This window comes from Planococcus citri, chromosome 1 (assembly GCF_950023065.1).
Source record: "Planococcus citri chromosome 1, ihPlaCitr1.1, whole genome shotgun sequence".
NCBI lineage: Eukaryota > Metazoa > Arthropoda > Insecta > Hemiptera > Pseudococcidae > Planococcus > Planococcus citri.
This window is the reverse complement of record NC_088677.1, coordinates 24,293,151-24,316,384: the sequence shown is the minus strand read 5'-3', so window position 1 is coordinate 24,316,384 and position 23,234 is coordinate 24,293,151. Positions and strand designations below refer to the sequence as shown.

Here is a 23,234-nt window from a genome sequence, read left to right as displayed (position 1 = left end):
TCGTTTACTTCGTGGACATTGAATTATTCTCACATCAGCAAGCTCGATCATCTTTGGGAAGGTACCATATTCCGTTTACTTTGAATTGCTAATAGGTACTGTAAGTAAGCAATTTGAATTTACTAGAAAAAGCTTCCCATCAAAATAGGGAATCATGCTTAGGGGAACGCCATGCTCATGAGTAGACTTCTGAAGTTGACATGAAATTATCAGCTGCAAATGCAAAGAATCGCTCAATTTCTGCGACAAAAGTAGTGTTGTTCCAGCCATCCATACACTGAAAAAAAAACAATAAAAATTACTATTTCAGTATAGTAACCGGATCCAATCCAAAAATAATAGTGATTTTTACTCAGCCAAAAAACACATTTTACCTATAGAATTAGGTAAAATTTATTATTCTCATAGTAAAATTTACTAATCTCATAGTAAAAATCGCAAAATTTTTGAATGGGATCCGGTTACTGTGTGAAATAGTAAAAATTATCCATAATTTTTTTTCCGTGTAAACATATAGCGCAAAATACGAGTAGGTAATGACAGCTTGGAAAACTCCCGAAGCAGATGATTTTGAAGACATTTTTTAAAAACATGATCAACGCGCTAAATTTTTTTCAGATGCATTTCATTTCTCCAATAGAATATTTGACTTTGTTAGAAATGCTAAACAACTGTAAAAGATCTAATTAAACATTTTCCAGCAAAACAAAACAAAAAAAATTCACACGATTTTTTCTCATTTTACACCTAAACCTGCCCACACTAAAAAGACACCATGGCATTGTTTCCGCCCTCTCTACCAAATCATCCAAAAATTATAAAAATCGTAGGTACCATGAAACTGTCACAATCAATAAATCACGCGATCGACTCGCTAAAAGTGTTTATTATCGAGGTAGGTCACCAGCGTTGGATCTCTCCTGCAATGGCCAATATAAATTTACATAATTTAAAACATTTTGTTTTCATTTAGGTAAGTTATCATCATATTTTTTTTTTAATATGGAGTGAAAAAATGTCATCAGCCGTGTGACTTTAATACCTAGATGATATCAATTGATATACTCGCGGGCACATACAGGTAGCTATGCTACACCATGCAGTACGAGTGTTCTAAGGCTGGATATGTTACGACCACTCAAAAAATGTATGTAAAATTAAAAAAGAAAATCTCCCAAAATTTATGAGAGAAAATCCAGAAGTAGGTAACCGAACGTTTCATCTTAGTGATTAAGTATATTGTCGAAATTGGAGTTATGCTGCAGCGTAGTACATATCAGTTGAATATAAGCACACGCCCGAATATGTAGCGATCGAAGACATAATTCCACAGTACGACAAAAACTGCAAACAAGCAGCCAACTTAAATATAATTGTAAGTACTTCATGTTTATTGCTCTGCTTATTGAAATGTTAAATATTTAATGAATATTAATATCTATATATCTAATGGTAGCATGCAAAACACCAAAAGCTGACCGTTTCGAGGACAGTTTAAAACGCACAAATGCTGCTAAATTTTATCCAGGTGCATTCATTATTTTGTCACAAAAATGACGATAACTTTATGGCACCTGAAAATCGCCAAAATTCCGCGTAACGTGTAGTCGGATAGATCGCTTTTAAGACCGATCACGCCGAATCCGTCGCCGATTCTTTCTTTACGTAAACGCGAATGCATCGAATAGAACCAAAGAAAAATACTCGTAAATTCAAAGAGAAACCATCCGTCTTAGAAATAAATCCACCTAGTATCGAAATATTCGAGAATTTTTACGAAAATCAAATTAGTTCTTTGTTCTCAAATCTTCCATTCCAAAACGTTGTCTGTGTCCGAACCTGAAATAATCGAAGTCAATATGGTGTTAACAGAGGACGAAATAAATGCTAAAATTGATGCCAAAGTAGCGGAAATGGAAACCAGACTGAAAGCAGACTTTACCAAAGTGTTTGAAGAAAAATGCAACAATTTATATACGCAAATTTCAGCGCATATGACAACAACGATCAATACTCGTCTTGACGGTGAAATGGCAAATTTCGAGATTCCGCCACAGCAAATCCAAGTCAGTCTACCAACAGAGCAAAATTTCATAAATTTGTTTCCCAGCTCTGGTATTGTGTTCGACGAAAATAACAAATATCATCCGCATCGCTTCCTAGGACAGTTTGAAAACTATATTACGCAAGTTGAGCTGACAAACGAAATCACAAAAATTATTGGGGGTGTCAGTTGAACTGTCCCTCTTCTCGTGCCTCGCGCCGAGACAGTTGGGGCAGTGAAACGGCACCTCCTCCGCGCTAAGCTAGATAAATTAGATACGAAAAAAGCTCAAAGTTCTACAAATTGTGATATTTAGATACTATTGGCAACGTTGTATTTTTTTCCTACTTTATAAAAATAATGGTTATTATATCGAATCGATGACTATTATATTTTTAAACCTGTATAAAGTATGTTATGTTGTTATACTAAGTACTTATAATAAACGCCCTGAGAAAGATCTCATATGCTCTCAATTTTATTCCGTCTAAAAGAAGAGAAATTTATACAAAATATACTCGGTTCAAAAGTAAGCATGAATACCTAGCTAGATGACATACCATAGGCAGTAGGGTGACCCGCAATTTTTCAGCAAGCACTTTTCATCCTGAAATTGAGTTTTCGTTGCTTCGGAGGAAAAAAACTGCCACAATGGGTAGCATGTGAAAAAGTGAGCAGATTTTATTACTAGCAACTTTTCGCATAGGAGATCCTCACTAAAACTTAAGATCATTGTTATCCAGAGTTGATAGTAAGTGAGTTGAAAATGACTTCATCTAAAAGTAAGATATTTTCATTGTTATTAGTCTTTAAATACAGAGTCAAAAATCTGTATTGCTAGGATCATGTCAACATTGGTGTACGTGTAGTATGAGTTAGGTATATTATCTCAATTTTCAAGAATATACCCACATCAAGCGAAGGTACCACCTTCTGTTCACAGTTCACTTCATATTTCTAATAATCTGAATCCTCGATTCATGAAAAAAGATTTCTAGGTAACAAAATAGTCGTTTGTTCATAAACAATTATTATTATTTGAAGTCTTTGTGAAAAGCGCCCAAAATCAGTAAAATCATTTGGGTGATTTGCTATTTTTCAGCAAGTGTTTGCCATTCTAAACGAGGTCTCGACCTCAACAGGCGCCTTCCTCAGCAACAGTTGAAGAAAAACATATTTAACAATTTGGAATGTGAATACATATAGGAATGCAGAGGCTGGACTAGAGTGTTACAAGGGTAAATGCCTGAAACTCAATGGTAACTGCTCAGACCCTGAGGGTGTTCGCCCTGCGGCGTCCTACTCAGAGGCAGCACGAGGCAGATGAGAATGAAGAGGGAGAAGTCATCATCTGCCAACGCCTCCCCAACAAGACACAAAACTCTGTACTTATAGAGCCCCCTGGCTGAGGATTCTACCGAGGCGAACCAGGGAGTCAAAGATAAGGTAAGCCTATCTACTAAAAGAAGTAAACATAGGCAAGTCAGGGATTAAGGTTAGGGCGGTCAAGAAGACCAAGTTTGCGGCCATAGTCGTGGAAGTAGCCATGGAACCAAGACATAAAGAAACTACGCCAGGACCCGAAGATCAAAAACTTACAGTTTGAGGTCGTTAAAAATTCTATTAAACATCGACAGGTCGGTTGAGAAGGACTCCCTTGCGGAGTACATCTTTAACCAGAATGACTCGGAAGATGGCGGATCTCTGGAGAAGTTTAAGCAGGACCTAATACTGGTCTTCCAGATGGGTCCTAGGGAAAAGCTGTATACCTACTGGGTTTTCGAGGTGAGCCCGGTTGTACGAAGGGCCCTCAAAAACAAGGGTAGGCTTTACGTAGGCTATGGATAATGTTAAGTGGACGACTCCGTGAGTGTGACTCACTGTTACAAGAGTCAAGCCTTGGGATATTCGCATGCAAAATGTTGGCAAACTTCACAAAAGTACATAAGTGTAGGTAAGTGTAATTTTTCTTCTTGTTTTTTTATTTTCATTTTTTGTTTCAGATTTTGAAATTTTACCGTCAACTTCAGAGTGGATAGGTCATTGGAGGAATCTATTAGTTAGGTGATATCTTGGTCTGGGTCGAGGTAAGTTATTTTCAATATTTATGTACTTTGTTTTTGAAGTATTGAGAACAAATTTCAAACAAATGATAAGTTATTCTCTGCAACAAGTGTTTTCTTTCCTGAAAATGATCTCAAATCGAGTTCTTTTTGCTTCAGGAAGAAAAATTGCCTAAACAGACAATACATTGAAATATGTACAAATTTTATATCGCGAACAACTTTTCGCGTGAGACTAAAGAAGTCATTGGTTCCCAAAATTGGTGGATTTGAATTTGGTATAAATCATTAGATTTCTCCACTTTTTTTTGTTATGCTTTAATGTTTTTCAATTCGTGTCTAACAATCTGCTAGCATTAGAATGAATATTACCAGCGGAATTTGGAAAAATCTCTAATTAAAAATTTTCTGCTGTAAAAGTGTTTATGAGGAGTCTCATTTAATATTCCTTACAAAGTCAACCACTCATGATTGGGGGGGGGGGAGAAGGTAGAATGAGTGCAAGATTGCAGTTCTTCGATTATAACGGAAAAAATACTCCACCTCTACTGAAACTATCTCAGACTAAAATTTGATTCAGCAATGCATCCAATTCCCTACAAATTGATACTAAACATGTCTCCCATCGCATCAATTTCAACTCCTATAACAGCAATCCCAGAAATGGTATTTTTAAAAAGAAATTCAGAAGGACTCAAGTGACTTCCTCAAATACGGTTTTCTTCCTAATTCATTTTCAATACCGATGGTACCCGAGATAGGTATGTAGCTTCAAAATAATTGTAGTAGGCAAGTTCAATATCTTGAATTCTCAATGCATATACATATGTACTTACTGGTTTGCGTTTCACAACTAGTACGTATTATGTTCTTACTTATGTATTATTGTACCAGTCACTATGTGACACTCATCTAGTGAATATTTCTCAACCTAGAGCCAACTAACCATATGGAAGATATCTCTCAAAGACATCATCAACCTTGGTCAATTAAGAAAGCTACATAGTACCTACGAGTAGGTATTCTTCACGTACTCGGAAGATAGTTTGGTCGTATCAACCAAACAATTGATAGGACAAGAAAATAAAAATCTACAAGCTCGTGTAGGCTAATAATACCCTTCGAATACATCGTGAATGAACTAATGAAGCTAAGTATGTAGGTACTGTTCCAAAAAAAAGTGTCAGTACATGAGTACCGTCAAAGGAGTTGAAGTTGATGTAATGTGGTCATGGTTGGAACCATTTTGTAGAGAATTTCATGCTGTTTGATTCTGGTCAGAGTTTTTTTTTGTCGAAAATTGAAAATTTATTATGGTTTAATGCTGTCTCTCCACAGGACTTCGTTTCAGAACTAGAGTGGTTGACTTTGTTGGAAATGCTAAACAACTGTAGGTGACCCAAATAAACACTTTCCAGCAACGAAAAAAAAAATTGGCCAAAAATCAAAACATTTTGAAACCTAATTTGCCAATACTAAAAAAAGACGCTTGGGTAATGTCCCCCCCCCCCCAAGTCACCCAAAATTTTCAAAAATCATATAATGAAATTGTCACATTTACTAAAACAGTCAATCGTCAACAACAATTGTCCTACAACTTCACTAAAAATATTTACTATCGAGGTAAAATTAAACACACAAACGAGGATGATACAGGTTCTTCGAATACCAATCTTTCGAGGTAATTTATTTTCGATATACTTTGTTTTTGAAATCAAACTGATAGGTAATCTCAGGCAGAAGAATTACCAAAATGGATACTATATCCTACACTGGAATGAGAAAAAATTTCAATGCCAACCAGTTACCTAAAAATGTTTATTACCGAGGTAGGTAAGTTATTTTCATTGTTTTTTTTTTTTTTTTTTAAGATTGAGTGAAAAAGTTTCATTACACATATCACTTCAATAGATACCAATTGATATACTCGGGGGCACATACAGGTAGTTATGCTGCACAAACGTGCAGTATGAGTGTTCCAAAGCTGGATACGTATTGACAATGTCAAAAAATTGTTTATAAAATCATACAAAACAAGGGTACATTGACATTATCAGCTACAAAGGGCAAAAAATTCCCGATTTCTGTAACCAAAGTGCTTACTTGTTCCAGCCACGAACATAGCATAAAATAGGTAATGCTAGCTTGCAGAACCCGCAAAGGCAGACCGTTTAAGAAGACATTTTTAAACACTTACATAATTAAGAGCAGAATATTTTTCAGATGCATTTTGTTTCTCCATGCGCATTCATTATTTTGTCACGAAAATGACAATAAATTTATGGTACCTATTCTAAAACAACAAAGTAATAATGCCTTCATGTACGAGTTTTTTTTATGCTCTATCGCTCTTTTATTAGACTTTTTTTTTCGTTTATTTCGTGGAGATTGAATTGAACGAGGGAAAAAGTCAACTGGGCATGAAGTTGTTCTGCATGTCGTGCACCAAGATTTTAATTCGAATCAGAAAGCTCATCTTTGGGAAGGTAGTGAAGGTACTACTCGTATATTCCGTTTATTTTTAATTTAGTAATAAGTAGGTAATCTGAATTGACGAGAGAAAGCTTCTCAATAAAATTGGGGGAGTCGTTCTCTGAGAAACGCCTTTCTCATGAATTCACTTCTGAAGTCGACATGAAACATAAGTATAAATACCTAGGATAACATAGGTGTGTGTGTATTATAGGGTGACCTGCAATTTTTCAGCGAGCAGTTAATTGTCACCCTGAAATAGAGTTTTCGCTGCTTCAGGGAGAAAAACTATCACAATGGATAGAATGTGAAAATGTGAGCAGATTTCATTACTAGCAACTTTTCCCATAAGAGATCCTGACTAAAACTCAAGGTCATTGTTACTCAAAGTTGATAGGCTCACGTTCCATTAATTAAATAGGTATACATACAAATCGTTTGAAATTTTTTCACCCATTTCGTGAGTATCTAATAAGCTCTTATACTATACCTGAACATTGTTCTCTTTTCAACTTACAAGATAGAATTAATTATTGTGCAACACAATTCTATACAGACATGGTTCTTTTATAATCGCAACATTTTTTCGAAATTCATTTGTTTCGGTCGATTTGAACGATCTTTTGATCTTTTCGCCATTTCTTTTTCTAATAGAATTCATCATTCATTCGAGTATGAATCATAGTGTTTGCACAGAGGAAATGCTCGAAATGAGAAATTCCTCCAACAAAAAAAAAAAAAAAAAAAAACGTGACACTTCTAAATAGGTACTTGCCTCGTAACACTGACCAATAAGATTACTGAATTTTGGCCATGGGAATGGGATTTGTTCAAAATTTAAAAAAAAAACAATTTTTTTTTTGCAATTGGGAAGAATGTTGATTTTTCCATGCTATTTTCAACATTTTTCATTTCAATTTACCATGTTTTGAGCAATTTTAGTTTTTTTCTTATCACTACTTATTGCTCACGGGTCACTCGAAAATTAGGTAAGATATTTTCATTGTTATTTGTCTCTAAAGACACGAGTCCATTTGTATTGCAAGTGTCACTTCAATATTGGTGTAGGTAGCTATGTACGAGTCAAATTATCGTAATTTTAAAGAATACAACCACATCAAGGGAAGGTGCCTTGTTCTGTTTAGTGTTCATTTCATATTTATAATAATCTGAATCCTCGATTCATTAAAAAATATTTCTAGGTAACAAAATAGTCGTTCTTTTGGGAACGATTCGTTCATAAATAATTATGCTTTGAAGTTTTCGTGAAAATTGCTCAAAATAGGTAAAATTATTTGGGTGATTTGCTATTTTTCAGCAAGTGTTTGCAATTCTGAAAGAGGTCTCGACCTCGAGTTCTCGCTGCTTTAGGAAGAAAAAAACTAACTCTTCGAGGTAAGTTATTTTCAATATATGTACTTTGTTTTCAAAATAAGGAAAGGAAAAATTTCAAACAAAATTATAGTTATTCTCCGCAAGAAGGGTTTGTTCTTCTGAAAACGGTCTCGAAACAAGTTTTTGTCGCTTCAGGAGGAAAAATGACCACTGTAGATAGTCGGTAGAGGTACATAGAAACGCGAAAAAATTTCATTACAAACTACTTTTCGCGTGGGACTAAAATTTGAAGTCATTGGTTCTCAAAACTGGTAGACTTGAATAGGTACCTATAGGAACAAATTATTCGATTTTTTCACTCGTTTTGTGATTCTTTATTACATATTTTTCAATTCATTTCCAATAATCTGCTAGCATTAGAATGAATATTATCGGCCGAATTCGGAAAAATCTCTGCTTGAAAATTTTCTGCTGTAAGGTGTTTATGAAGTCTCATTTAGTTTTTCTTACAAAGTCAACCACTCGTTGATGGGCAGAGAGAGAAGAAGATATATAGATAGAATGAATGCAAGGTTGCAGTTCTTCGACTATAATTCCCTACAAAATGACACTAAACATGTCTCCCATCGCATCAACCTCAACTTCTATAACAGCAATCCCAAAAAATGGGTTTCTTTAAAAGAAATTTTAGAAAGACTCAAGTGACCCCCTCACATACGTTTTTCTTCTGGCCACCTCACTGAAATTTCAACCCCAATTCATTTTCTGAAACTTTCCCAACCTACATTAACCGATTCACAAAACCCATCATTATCAATACAGATGGTACCCGAGATAGCTTCAAACTTTAAAGTATAATTGTAGTAGGTACAATATCTCGAATTCTCAATGAATACACTGGTTTGCGTTTCACAACTACATAGTACGTATTATGTACTTAATAATGTATTATTGTACTAGTCACTACATGAAACTCATCTAGTAAATATTTCTCAACCTAGAGCCAACTAACCACTTGGAAGATACTCCCAAAGACATCATCAACCTTGGTTAATCTAGGGAGCTACATACCTACCTACGAGTAAGGATTCTTCACGTACTCGGAAGATCGTTGGGTCGTATCAACCAAACATTAAACGATTGATAAGACAAGAAAACAAAAATCTACAAGCTCGTGCAAGCTAATGCCTTTCGAATATCGAGAATGAACTGATGCAGCGAAGTAGGTACTGTTCCAAAAAAAATGTCAGTACATCAGTGCCATCAAAGGAGTTGAAGCTAACGCAATGTGGTCATGTTTGGAACCCATTTTGTAGAGAATTTTATGCTGATTAATTCTGGTCAGAGATTTTTTGTCGAAAACTGAAAATTTATTACGGTTTAATGCTGTCTCTCGAGAGGACTTTGTTTCAGAACTACAGTGGTTGCCTTTGTTGGAAATGCTAAGCAAGTGTAGGAGACCCAAATAAACACTTTCCGGCAACAAAAAAAAATCACAACATTTTAAAACCTAATTCGCCAACACTAAAAAGACGCTTGGGCAATGTTTCTTCCCCTCCACCCAGTCAGCCAAAACTTTCAAAATCATATCATGAAATTGTCACATTAACAACAATTGTCGTACAACTTCACTAAAAATATTCATTATCAAAGTCCAAATTTAGTTCAAAATTTACTTAGGTTCTTCGAATACCAATCTTTCGAGGTAAGTTATTTTCAATATACTTTGTTTTTTAAATCTAACTGATACATAGTTATTCTCTGCAACAAGTGTGCGCTCTCCTGAAAATTATCTCGAATCGAGTTCTTAACGTGAAAAAATTTTGATATGACCAACTTTTCGTCTGAGACTAAAATTTGAAGTCGTTATTGTGGACATTACCAGCTGCAAATGCAAAGAATCGCCCAATTTCGGCGACATGTAGGTATGTACTTGTTCCAGCCATAAACATAGCGTAAAATATTAGGCAATGACAGCTAACAAAACCCCCAAGGCAGACGGTTTCGAAGACGTTTTCAAACACATGATTATAAGGTGCTAAATTTTTAGGTGCATTTTATTCCTCCATGTGCATTTATGTTCAAATACACGAGAAAAAGCTCGATCGTCTTTCTTTGAAAAAGGTAAGGTACCATATTCCGTTTACTTTCAATTTCTAATAAGTAAGCAATTTTGAATTCATGAAAAAAAGCTTGCCAATAAAATAGGTAGTCATTCTTTGGGGAACGCTATGCTCATGAATAGACTTCTGAAGTCGACATGAAAAGTAAGCAGAAATACGTAGCTAACATTATCAGCTGCAAATGTAAAGATAATCGCCCAATTTCATGCGACCAAAGTACTGTACTTGTTCCAGCCAAAAACACAGAGCAGAATACGAGTACGCCTCGTAACACTGACCAATAAGGTTCCTGGATTTTGGTCATGGGAATGGGATTTGTTCAAAATCAAAAATCAAACTTTTTTTTTTGCTGTTTTTTTTTTGCAGAATTTTCGAGTAATTTCAAAATAAAAATCAAATTGGGAAAGAATGTTGATTTTTCATGCTCGGTAGGTATTTTCAACATTTTTCACTTTAATTTACCATGTTTTGAACAATTTTAGTTTTTTTCTTTTTTATTGCTTACGGGTCCCTCGAAAATTGCCAGCTACACTCACTCTGAATGGAACGTACATACATAGGTAGAAGCGAAAACACCAAAACTATAGTTCATCAATGAACGTACACATTTATTGCTTTTGACAAATAGGTACATACTCGTATTTGCAAAATCGAGTACCAGATTTTTACGTAATACGTTGACCTCTTGGCTAAGTCTGCTTATTAACGTTAAAGATATACAGCTTACAAGTGAAGACAGCAGCGCTCATGGAACAGAGTTTAAGGTAAGATATTTTCGTTGTTATTTGTCCTTTAAGACAGTATCAAGCTTCTTTGGGGAACGATTTTCAAACACATGATTAAGGTGCTACATTTTTAGGTGCATTTTATTCCTCCATGTGCATTATTATTGTTTTATTTTTCTATGAAAATGACCAACTTTATAGTACCCAAAAACACAAAGGAATAACGCTGATAATCATGTTTCGATTGAATTCATTCTTATTTCGAGGCGTATACCCCCTCCCCCCCAGCATCTTCACATCTTCACAAACTATTTTCAGCTGAGATCTCGTCAATCGTACCTAATCGCTCTCTGAATTTGAACAGACACTACAGAATCCAGAGTTTTCTCTCCACAACTGGCTGCTCCTCATAAGTTCATTTTTATGGTAAAATGAAGGGGAAAAAACTCAAAAAATGAGTGTTTTATCATATGTCTTTTTAGGTTTTTGCTATGTAAAATCTTGCGAAGTCTTGATTGCATTAAAATTCGAAGAAAGATTGAGGCAACGCAATCATAAATATTTTTCCATCTCGGATCTCTCAATGCTTTCTACATGCTTTGAGAAAAAAAAATAGAAACTATATTCTACAATATAATAGTGATTTCATCAAAATATAAAGTAAGTAATATTTAATATTGTCCAATGCTACTTTTATTGATTATTTCACTTATTCAATTTATTCTCCGTCATTGACTTTCTACGTCCGAAGAAAACTTAGGCTAAAATGGAGCAGAATCGATAGGTATTACATATGTATTACAATTGTACATGGAATATAGGTACAATAAGCATATGTCCACAAAGAAAATTTTTCAGCAACTAAAAACCGTGCCTCTCCGTCCCGTAATATCCTCATAGGATTCAACATACAATTTCCCAAGTAAAAAAAGCGAACTTCAGTTTTGACTGGATTTTTTTGAAATAGATGATTTTCACCTTGAAAAGCCAACATACATATGAACAACTTCAAGGTTTTTTGGTGAATTTTCAACTCTGAGGCATCCCTTGTTGAGGAGTCACGAATCTCCAGATATTGTGAAAATTGTGATCCCCCCAGATTAAAAATGCGTTTCAATTCCTCGATGTTGTTCATATGTTTCCATTTCATGGTCAAAACACTAAATTCTGAAGATATCAAGTCAGAACTATATTTTCACTTTTTATACAATAACTTATGCAGAATCCTATGTTAAATCCCGTAAAAACATTGGGAAGCCGAATTTCTTTTGTAAAGTACCTACCCTTGAAGTAAAAAAATATGTGTGGGAGTGGCTCCAGAACATTTCAAAAGATTCCACATGGAAACCCCCAGAAAACGCGAAATTTTTTTTACGAAATGTCGTCCGATGAACTGGAAAGAGACATTCTTCGAGACGTAGAAATCTCCGACTCCGACCAGAATATTGATTCAACGCTGGAGGCATATCTCCTCGAAATGCAAAATCCACAGTCGTTTATTTCGTGGACATTGAATTATTCAACAGGAACGTAATGAGACAATCATCACATCACATCAGAAAAAGCTCGATCATCTTTGAAAAAGGTAGGGTACGATATTCCGTTTACTTTCAATTTCTAATAAGTAAGCAATTTTAAATTTATAAGAAAAAGCTTCCCAATAAAATAGGGAATCATTCTCTGGGTTTGCTGTTTTTTTTTTTGCAGAATTTTCGAGTATTATTTCATAATAATAATCAAATTGGAAAAGAATGTTGATTTTTCATGCTAGGTATTTTCAACATTTTTCACTTCAATTTACCATGTTTTGAACAATTTCAGTTTTTTCTTTTTTATTTCGAGAATGGCGGAGGGAACTACGGCAATTATCGAAAATCTAACTCCACAGCGAAGAGAGCTGTTTTTCAGAACATAGTCGATACAATAAGGTGATTTGGTCCCTGTGTAAGTAGGTAAGTAATTTTTATTCTTTTTTTCATTTTTTGTTTCAGATTTTGAAATTTTACCGTCAACTTCGGTAGATCGGGGGAATTTATTAGGTAGATGATATATCTGCCTGCATCGAGGTAAGTTATTTTCAATATTTATGTACTTTGTTTTTGAAGTAAGTAGGTATAAAGAAAAAATTTCAAACAAATGATAATTTATTCTCTGCAAAAAGTGTTTGCTATCCTGAAAATGGTCTCAAACCGAATTCTTTTTGCTTCAGGAGGAAAAATTGCCAAAATAGATGATTTATTGAAATGTGTAAAAATTTTATCGCGAACAACTTTTCGCAAGAGACTAAAATTTGAAGCCATTGGTTCCCAAAGTGGGTGAATTTGAATTGGTACAAATTATTGGATTTTTTCACTTTTTTGTGATTCTTTAATATTTTTCAATTCATGCCCAATAATCTGCTAGAATTAGAATGAAATTATCAGCCGAATTTGGAAAAATCACTGCTTAAAAATTTTCTGCTGTAAGGTGTTTATGAAGAGTCTCATTTAGTATTCCTTACAAAGTCAACCACTCATTGACGGGCAGGGAGAGAAGAAGGTAGAATGAATGCAAGGTTACAGTTCTTCGACTATAATTCCCTACAAAATGATACTAATCATGTCTCCCATCGCATCAACCTCAATCCCTATAACAGCAACCCCAAAAACCGGTATTTTAAAAGAGAAATTTAGAACGACTCAAGTGACATCCCTCACATAAGTCTTTCTTCTGACGACCTCACTGAAATTTCAACCTCAATTCATTTTCTGAAACTTTCCCAACCTACATTAACCGATTCACAAAACCCATCATTATCAATACAAATGGTACCCGAGATAGCTTCAAAGTAATTGTAGTAAGTTCAATATCTCGAATTCTCAATGCATACACATGGTTTGCGTTTCACAACTAGTACGTATTATGTACTTACTTACATATATGTATTATTGTACCAGACACTACGTGAAACTCATCTAGTAAATATTTCTCAACCAAGAGCCAACTAATCACATGGAAGACATCTTCCAAAGACATCATCAACCTTGGTCAATCCAGGGAGCTACATACCTACGAGATTCTTCATTTAACCAAACAATTGATAGGACAAGAAAACAAAAATCTACAAGCTCGTGTAGGCTAATGCCCTTCGAATATTGAGAATGAACTAATGAAGCTAATCAGGTATGTACTTACTGTTCCAAAAAAAAAGTGTCAGTAAATACATGAGTGCCGTCAAAGGAGTTGAAGCTGATGTAATGTGGTCATGTTTGGAATCATTTTGTAGAGAATTTTATGCTGATTAATTCTGATCAGAGCTTTTTTTGTCGAAAACTGAAAATTTATTACGGTTTAATGCTGCCTCTCCGGAGGACTTTGTTTCATACCTAGAGTGGTTGACTTTGTTGTAAAAGCTAAGCAACTTTAGAAGACCCAAATAAACACTTCTCAGTAACAAAAAAAAAATCATAACATTTTTAAACCAAATTCGCCAACACTAAAAAGACGCTTGGGCATTGTTTTTACTCCCTCTACCCAGCCACCCAAAATTTACAAAAATCATACCAGGAAACTGTCAGATTTACTAAACCAGTTCATCGTCAACAATTGTTGTACTATTTCACTAAAAATAGTAATGATTGAGACCATAGTTTGAATTCAAATCGGTTTAGGTTTTTCGAGGTAAGTTATTTTCAATATCCATATCCATACTTTGTTTTTGAAATCAAAATTATAGTTACTCGTTTTCTCAGCAACAAGTGTTTGCTCTCCTGAAAATGGTAAAAGGCAACATGGACAACACCTGAGGCAGACGATTTCGAAGATATTTTCAAAAACATGATCAGCTAAATTTTTTTTAGGTGCATTTCATTTCTCCACTAGAATGGTTGACGTTGTTAGAAATGCTAATCTACCGCAGCAGATCCAAAAACATTTCATAAAAGACACTTTGGCAGTGTTTCCTTCACCTCTACAAAATCACCCAAAAATTTAAAAAAATCGTACCACGAAACTGTAACATAATATTATACTAAACCACAAGGGCCATCCTGCACCGTCCAGATCTTTCAACTACCTAAAAAAGTTTATCATCGAGGCAGGTAAGTTATTTTCATTGTTTTTTTTTCAAAGATGGAGTGAAAAAATTTCATCACCCGTATCACCTCAACAGATACCAATTGATACTCGGGGGCACATACAGGTAGTTATGCTGCACATTTCTCCACTAGAATGGTCGACGTTGTTAGAAATTCTAAGCAACTGCAGGAGAACCAAAAACATTTCATACGATTTTTTCTCATTTTAAACCTAATTCGCTTACACTATAAAAAGACACCTTGGCAGTGTTTCCTATGCCTCTACAAAATCATCCAAAAATCTCAGTTAAGAGCATCTACTCAAACTCGCTAAAAATGTTTATTATCGAGTTAGGTAAGTTATTATCATTGTTTTTTTTTATTTCAAAGATGGAGTGAAAAAATGTCATCACACGTATCACTTCAATAGATAGCAAATACCAATTGATATACTCGTAAACACATACAGGTAGTTATGCTGAACAACCGTGCAGTATGAGTGTTCTAAAGCTGGATATGTAGGTATTGACAATGTCAAAAAATTGTTTGGAAATCATCATGGACATTATCAGCTACAAATAGCAAAAAATACCCCATTTCTGTAACAAAAGTTTACCTTGTTCCAGCCATATCTAAACATAGCATAAAATAGGTAATGCTAGCTTGTAAGACCCGCAAAGGCAGACCGTTTCGAAGACATTTTTAAACACATAAGACATAGGTACATACATACTACGTCATTATAAGGCGCAGAATTTTTTTCAGATGCATTTTGTTTCTCCTTGTGCATTCATTATCTTGTCACGAAAATGACAATAACTTTATGGTATTCTAAAACAACAAAGTAATAATGCCTTCATGTTCGAGTTTTTTTATGCTCTATCACTCTTATTAGACGTATTTTGTTCGTTTACTTCGTGGAGATTGAATTCAACGGGGGTAAAAGTCAACTGGGCATGAATAAGTTGTTTTGGATAAAGATGAATTACATATGTACAAGCAGTCTTGCTATTGCTTCAAATCAGAAGGTTCATCTTTGGGAAGGTACTATGTTCTGTTCATTTTCAATTTATAATAAGTAATCTGAATTGACGAGAAAAAGCTTCTCAATAAAATAGGGGGAGGCATTCTCTGAGAAACGCCTTGTTCATGAATTCACTTTTTAAGTCAACATGAAAAATAAGCATAAATACGTAAATAACACAGGTGTGTATTATATAGGGTGATCTGCAATTTTCCAACGAGCAATTGTCACCCTGAAATTGAGTTTTCGTTGCTTCAGGGAGGAAAACTGTCACAATGGATAGCATGTGAAAATGTGAGCAGATTTTATTACCAGCAACTTTTCACATTCATAAATTCAGTAAAACCATTCCTTAGGGTTTTTTCTAGTACCTTTTCGAGGTACCAATCTTTAGAGGTAAGTTATTTTCAATCAACTTTGTTTTTGAAATGAGGAAAGAAAAAATTTCAAACAAAATGATAAGTTATTCTCTGCAACAAGTGTTTGCTCCCCTGAAAATGATTACCAATATAGATAAGTAGTACATTTGAAATGTGAAAAAATGTTATTACCAATAACTTTTTTATTGACTCCCAAAATCGGTGGACTTGAATATGTAGGTACAAATTGTTAAATTTTTTCATTCGTATTGCGATACTCTATTATTTTTCAATTCATGTCCAATAATCTGCTAGCATTAGAATGAATATCATCAGCCTAATTCGGAAAAAATCTCGGCTTAATAATTTTTTGCTGTAAGAAGTATATGAAGGGTTCCGGTTCCTATAGAATATTTTCGTACTTTATCATCGAGGTTTGGTAAGTTTTTCAAAGATGGAGTAGTGAAATAGTTTCATTATTCGTATCGCCTCAGTACCTATTGATATACAAACACTCGTAGGCACATAGGTATAGTCATATGCTATGCTGCACAATCGCAGAATCAGTATTCTGAAGCTGGATACATATGTTATTACACCAATCAAAAAATCACTTGGAAATCATTTTTTAAAAAAGGCTACATGGACATTATCAGCTGCAGCAAATTCAAAAAACTGTCCAATTTCTGTAACAAACGTATGTATGTACTTGTTTCACCCATAAACGCAGCATAAAATAGGTAATGGTGGCTTGCAAAACCCCAAAAGACAGACAGTTTCGAAGACATATTTTTACACACCCACATGATTAAGTAATTAAGCAAAGTGCTAAATTGTTTTCAGGTGCATTTTGTTTCTCCATGTGCATTCAATATTTTGTCACGAAAATGACCATAACATCAAAGTAATAATGCTGATGATCGTGTTTTGATCGAGTTCAATCTCATTCGAACCCCTCCCCCGAAATCTTCACAAACCATTTTCAGCTGAGATCTCGTCAATCATTGATCACATTCTTAATCTGTAATTATGGCACGATGTACTTAATCAAGACTTCGTGAGATGTCATTGTCAGCAAGAACCTAAAAGGAGCAATGATGAAAAACAGTAAGTAATTATTTATTCATAGTCCTATGCTGCTCTAGTATTATAATGATTATTAGATTTCATTCATTCTCCTTCATTGACTATCAACTTGGAAGTAAATTTTTGCTAAAATGGAGCGGAATCGGTAGCTACGCATACATAGAAGGAACGATATACACACATCCAGAAAGAAATTTTTTCAACTACTAAAAAATACAGTACTCGTATGTACTGAAATGTAAAATGTATAATTTCAAAGAACCTTTCTATCAGTTCTCACTTTTCAATGCTCAAACGAGCTCTATTCATATTTCTCCAACTTGATCCTAGTTTTCAACACGAGTGGCAGAGGAAAACAATCAATCAACATCGTTTGGTCATGAATAGACTTCTGAAGTCGACATGAAAAGTAAGATGATCTGCAATTTTTCAGCTAGCAATATTGTCATCTTGAAATTGAGTTTTCGTTGCTTCTGGGAGAAAAACTGCCATACTTAATGCATAGCATGCGAGAAATTGAGCAGAATTCGTTACCAACAAATTTTCGCATAGGAGATACCTGACTAAAACTCAAGGTCATGGTTACTCAAAGTTTTCCAACTAAATTTTCAGAAAGCCCTCCACTCGCCCCCCCCCCCACACACAAAAAATCAACAAAGTCAAGTTTTTCACAGGGAAATTTTCAAAAAATTGAAGTGAGAAAAAATTTACTCGCTAAACTGACGTCAGTCACATTTCATCAAAAATAAACTTTTTTTTCAATCATTGAAGGTTTTTGTTTCGCGTTTGAATTTTTTCATTTTTTTACTACTTTCAGAACCCATTTTTAAGATCATTAAATTTTCAACACTTCCACTGCCTTTTAGATTTCATATTTTGAGAAAAAAAACTTCTTTATGCATGGAGGAGTTTATTTTTCTCATTCAAACTTTGAGCATTTCTTGAATTTGAACCATACGTTTTCAATACTTACAGAAAGAGAAGAGCAAATTGCTCGAGCGAATTGTGAAGGCAAAAGTTCTCAAAAATACAATGTCATTCGAGTTCTAAAAACTCTGGCAAATCAGCCCTTTTAAACAATATTTTCTCAAAATTCCAAGAAAAGAGGAATGAATTGAAAATTTGAGGTATGATTGCAAAAAATCAGGACTTTTTGACGAAAAAAAAAAAAAAGCAAAAACAGGACAGCTGCAAGACTTACAGAACTCATTGGCAAAACGCAACTTATAACTTTTCTATGGTAGAAAAAAATCAATGTGCAAAAATTTTTCAAACATGGTTTTTCATTTGATTTTTTTTCATTGTAAAAATCCTTTCAAAATTTATGTACGAATTTCGTACGTTTTTGACATTTTTTTGTGCTTTTTAAAGTCGTTTTCCTTCGTAAGTTCGTAGTTTCTTCAGCCAATAAACACCCTAAAAAATTATACGAGGATACTAAATTCTCAATAATGACTACATATATACTGCAGCTTAATCTCGAATCACATAAATATCATTATTAGGTAGGTAAATGAACTAATGACGACTTTGAAAAATAATTACCTAGCAATAACAACACCTATCTGCACTCCTGAAACTGGCATCGACGATAATTTTGGACACTTTGTTGCCGGGTATTTTTCCGTCTAGTTGAATTACCACGTATAGTAGACGTGTAAATGCGACAGACAAAATAGCTCTTATATTTCCAATAATAATACCACCATTAATGCGTATCTAGGCGAATCTGCGAACGACAAAATTACCAAAAAAACGCATATCGAGGGTAGAAAAAATTCATCGAAGGACGAACAACTGCGATATTACTATGAGTACAACAAATCCTCAAGGTGTACAGTCCAAAGTCGCTCAATATATCGCCGGCGAAGTGAAATTGAATGATTTGATGAACCATAATCGTCTAAGTGTACCGGTACAGAAACGTTTCAAATTCGAAGACACGTGGATCACGATGAACCGCACGATTGGCGAAGCGGTTCTGCAACAAAAGCCTAGCGAGGTAATTTCAGTCGGTCAGCAAATGATGGCAACTGCAGCAGCGGTTAGTGGCGGTCGCTCATCGTGGGATAAATCGAAAAAAGCTACAGATATACAACAAAAACGTCGAAACGCCATCGCTGTAATTAACCAAGCCACTCGTGAGATGACCAACGGACATAGTTGGCCTAAAATGGAAGACTGGCTCATATGCCCAGATCAGAAAATACGCTATTCGCAGTTCATTGTCCCGTTTAGAAAACCCAACGAATCCGAGTGGTTGCAGAAGAGCGTCGGAGGCGAAATACAAAACAAGAATGAGAAAGTCTCCGTTGACACCGCCACCTCTACCGCTGCCATTGCTGCGACCGAAGAGCAGCCAGCATCTGTCGAACCTCCGGCACCTCCAACTGCTGTGCCTGAATTGAAGCTAGACCTTTTGCTCAGCTCGGCTAAATCCGAAAAACAACCGGAGAATTCGGAAAATTTCAATAAGCCGAAGGTCGATGCGACGCCGATTGGTCAAAAATCAGCTCACAAGTTGGAGTCTGCCAAGTCGGTTTTGATTAGCGGAATTCAATCGAATTATAATACACCCGGGTGTTTCGGACCGCTTCCGGAGTCTGATATTTAATCTTTGCTATCGACTTTTTGCTGTAGATGAAAAAGTCCGTACGTTTTACGTGTTTGTTGTCTTCTTACAATTTCACCATTGCATGCAACGTTATTTGAGCATATTTGTATGAACGATAATGGCCTTTGTTGAAGCGGAGCTTGAACCATTGAATGATGGTTTTTTAATCAAAGTGTATATGAAACTAGGTAGGGTATGAAGTCTTTTTCAAGAGTAGAATAAGAGCATCCCCTACGCTTTTTTTCTTGGCGATTCGAAATCCCATCTAGAAAATATCTTCAACAATTTCATGCCAAATAAAATTGTAGATATTTATATGATAAAACTTTAGCCATTTCAAGTTTTATTACTCGCTGTAGTTAAGGGAAGAGATTCCAAAAATACATAGGTGTATCGTTAACAATTGAATTTCGCATCACATGGTCAAATTTCTATGATTCTCTTCACTTTAATGATACAAGTATTCGATATGATCTGCCCATCAACAACACCATACCATTGGAGCACGAAAAGGATTTTAACTATGTTTCAATTTACACCAAAACCGCCAAAAGAAGAAGAAATGTTTCGCCAGTCTTTTTTCGTCAAGGTTTCATGTGTATAGGCACCGGCAGCATCGTTAATGAGATCGTACGACAGGCGGTATTCAAGAACAAAGATGCCTATGATGATTATTGGTTCAGTAATGAATTCGGTGGTAGTTGTATTTCGAGCAATAAAATCATAGGAAACATCGATCTATATTTCGTACGAACTATGAACTTTCCATACTCGACCAAATTCACATACAAGAAGTTCGAAACCCTGAGAAAACCGGACTTATACTTTATACAGGGCTGGTGGGTGATAGCGGGGTTGTATTTAAGGACAAAAATGCTCGAGGCAATGCTTCCTGCTCCGACTTGATTGCGCCATTCATGGCTACTAAAAAGTTATTTCAGAATATCGAGAATTTGCCGGAAATCCCCCCCCTTCATTCTCTTCTCACTCAGTGACCACGATTACGAGAGATCTTCACTTGCAAAAATCCAATAACATTTCTAGCTATTAATGAATCGGTTGATCGAGTACAACGCAAGAATTGTAAACATTGTTCCGACACTTGCGCTACCAGGCTACAAATCACACATCAAAAGATTGATGATTCCAATCACCAGAGATTATAATTTTACAACTTTTTACAATTATTATTTGTATGTATTTTGTAACAAAAACTTTTATTTTCATGTCTTTGTTCTTTGATCATTATTTTTTATGATTATTTTTGTTTTATTTAATTTATTTGAAGATTTCATCTTTTTATTTTGATAAAATGGTTGTTCATTTTTTTTTATTTATATCAACTTTGAATTAGAATTTTTTTTTTGGCCATAAGATTGTTTTTATGCTTAGGTACAAATTAAGTTGTTCAGATACAATTATTTATGACTTTTATGATTGAATAATTTTGAATAGTTTAGTCGTAGGTCTGTCTTTGTTTTTCTCTTTATATTCGTCTTTGGTTGTTTGAATATTTCGTTTCGTCATATATATAAGGTATTTAAAATGCGATTATAAGACTTAGAGTGAATGCAGGTACCTTCTTCAGTACCTACATTATCCTCTGAGCAAATTGCATCGAGATTAATCGACTACGCGCAATTTAGATAGGTTCAGAACCTTTTAAATAGGCTCGATGTCTTAATCTCAGCCTATTCGATAATTTTCATCCTATCTTGCCATTTTGCAAGTTAGGAAAATTTCTAAGGAGCTTATTTTACTCGAATAGGTGATCCTTAGGTGCTTGTGGTTGTAGGTATTCGATAAATACATAGATAGGTAGTCGTAATTTACTCGGCAATTTAGCTGATTCACGTGTAATTTTACAGGTTAAATAAATTTGAATTCGATAATCGTCGTTCCTCTGAATTAGCCGAGATGCGTCGAGGTGCAGCTTTTTATTCGCGGTTATTATACGATATTTTACTCCTCTTTTTAATAATTAGTCAAAATTAGACCTTTTAATCAAACGTATTACTCACGATAAATTTTACCTATTTCATTGCCTATTTTGTGTACTAGAAATTTTACCTATTTATGTTTTAATTTGATACCTATTTCTTTACTTCGAAATTCTTCCTATCTAATTTTACTACCTATTTAGTTTCTTGAATATTTTTCAATTTAATTGAGTATTTTAATACTTTGAATATTTGTTGTAATATGTTGAATAAATTTGAAGTTATTTCGATTGGTGTTTCTTTACCTATTATCGTTACACGAATGACAATGAGACCAAGATGGGTCAAATTTGATTCTTTTGAAACAGTCTGATAACTTTGAAATTTCGTTCTACAAGTATGAAATTTTAGGGAAGTGAAAGATCAATTTTCTTTACGTGCAATATGACAAAGTCTTGCCTTATACTAATCATTGATCACATACTTACGTAATAGATTCCACTCTCCTTCAGTGACATTCAAATGATGGAAGAAAAGTAAGGCTAAAATGCATTGATTTTTTACAATGCTAACATGTAAGTATGATTTCAAAGAGCCTAGTCGTCAGTTCTCACTTGATTTCTGAGTGATCAGGCAAACTCTATTGATGCTTCTCCAATTTGTTTCCCATTCCCACCATCTTCAACGTGTATAAGACACACGGAAAGAAACAATCAACAGTACCTAGGTATATTATTCCATCAGGATGATTAGTGTTTAAATTATCGATTCGACTCACAATACAATGAAATTTGCGTGTGTCATTAGAAATGGTGTACCTAGTTTTGTAAATGGATCTCACAATCGCAGTAAAATTATGCTGGAGAGATTGATTATCCCAGTTCTAGCATAATGTTAACGAATTTACCCAAGATCCAAAATCTCAACGAGGGGAAGGCATCATATTCTGTTCATTTTCAATTTCTACCTTTGAGTATATAATAACAACTTGGTATTAGAAAAGGTTTAGTAGGTATCGAAATCGCAAGGACGCGACGGGTGTTACAACTCCCAGCACTAATCCATGAAAATATTTCTGACTCGAGTGGGTAATTTTGAAAATATACCTAATTGAGTGTTTATTTTTTGGGACAAAAAAATTCAATAGACTTCTGGGACTTTCTGCCAGTTGGATTGTAGACTATAACACTGCTATGTAATTTCTGAAACCGAACAAGTACCATACGAGTAGGTATTTCATTTTACAGTAGTAATGTAGAACTTAACTACCACCTTTTTTTTGGTTGCAAAAATCATCATAATTCATCATGTAGGTACCTATTATTAGCCCCTTGAAGCTTTTTTCAAAATTCCGAGGGCAAGTTGAAAAAAAAATGGTAGTCAAGTTTCATCAA

General features: G+C 34.7%; 1 protein-coding gene across 4 annotated transcripts in view; it reads right to left on the bottom strand.

Annotated features, from left to right (window-relative positions):
• Oct-TyrR (Octopamine-Tyramine receptor) overlaps positions 1-23,234 on the bottom strand; it is a 769,263-nt gene that overhangs the window by 590,577 nt on the left and 155,452 nt on the right. The gene's annotated exons all lie outside the window — the stretch shown is intronic.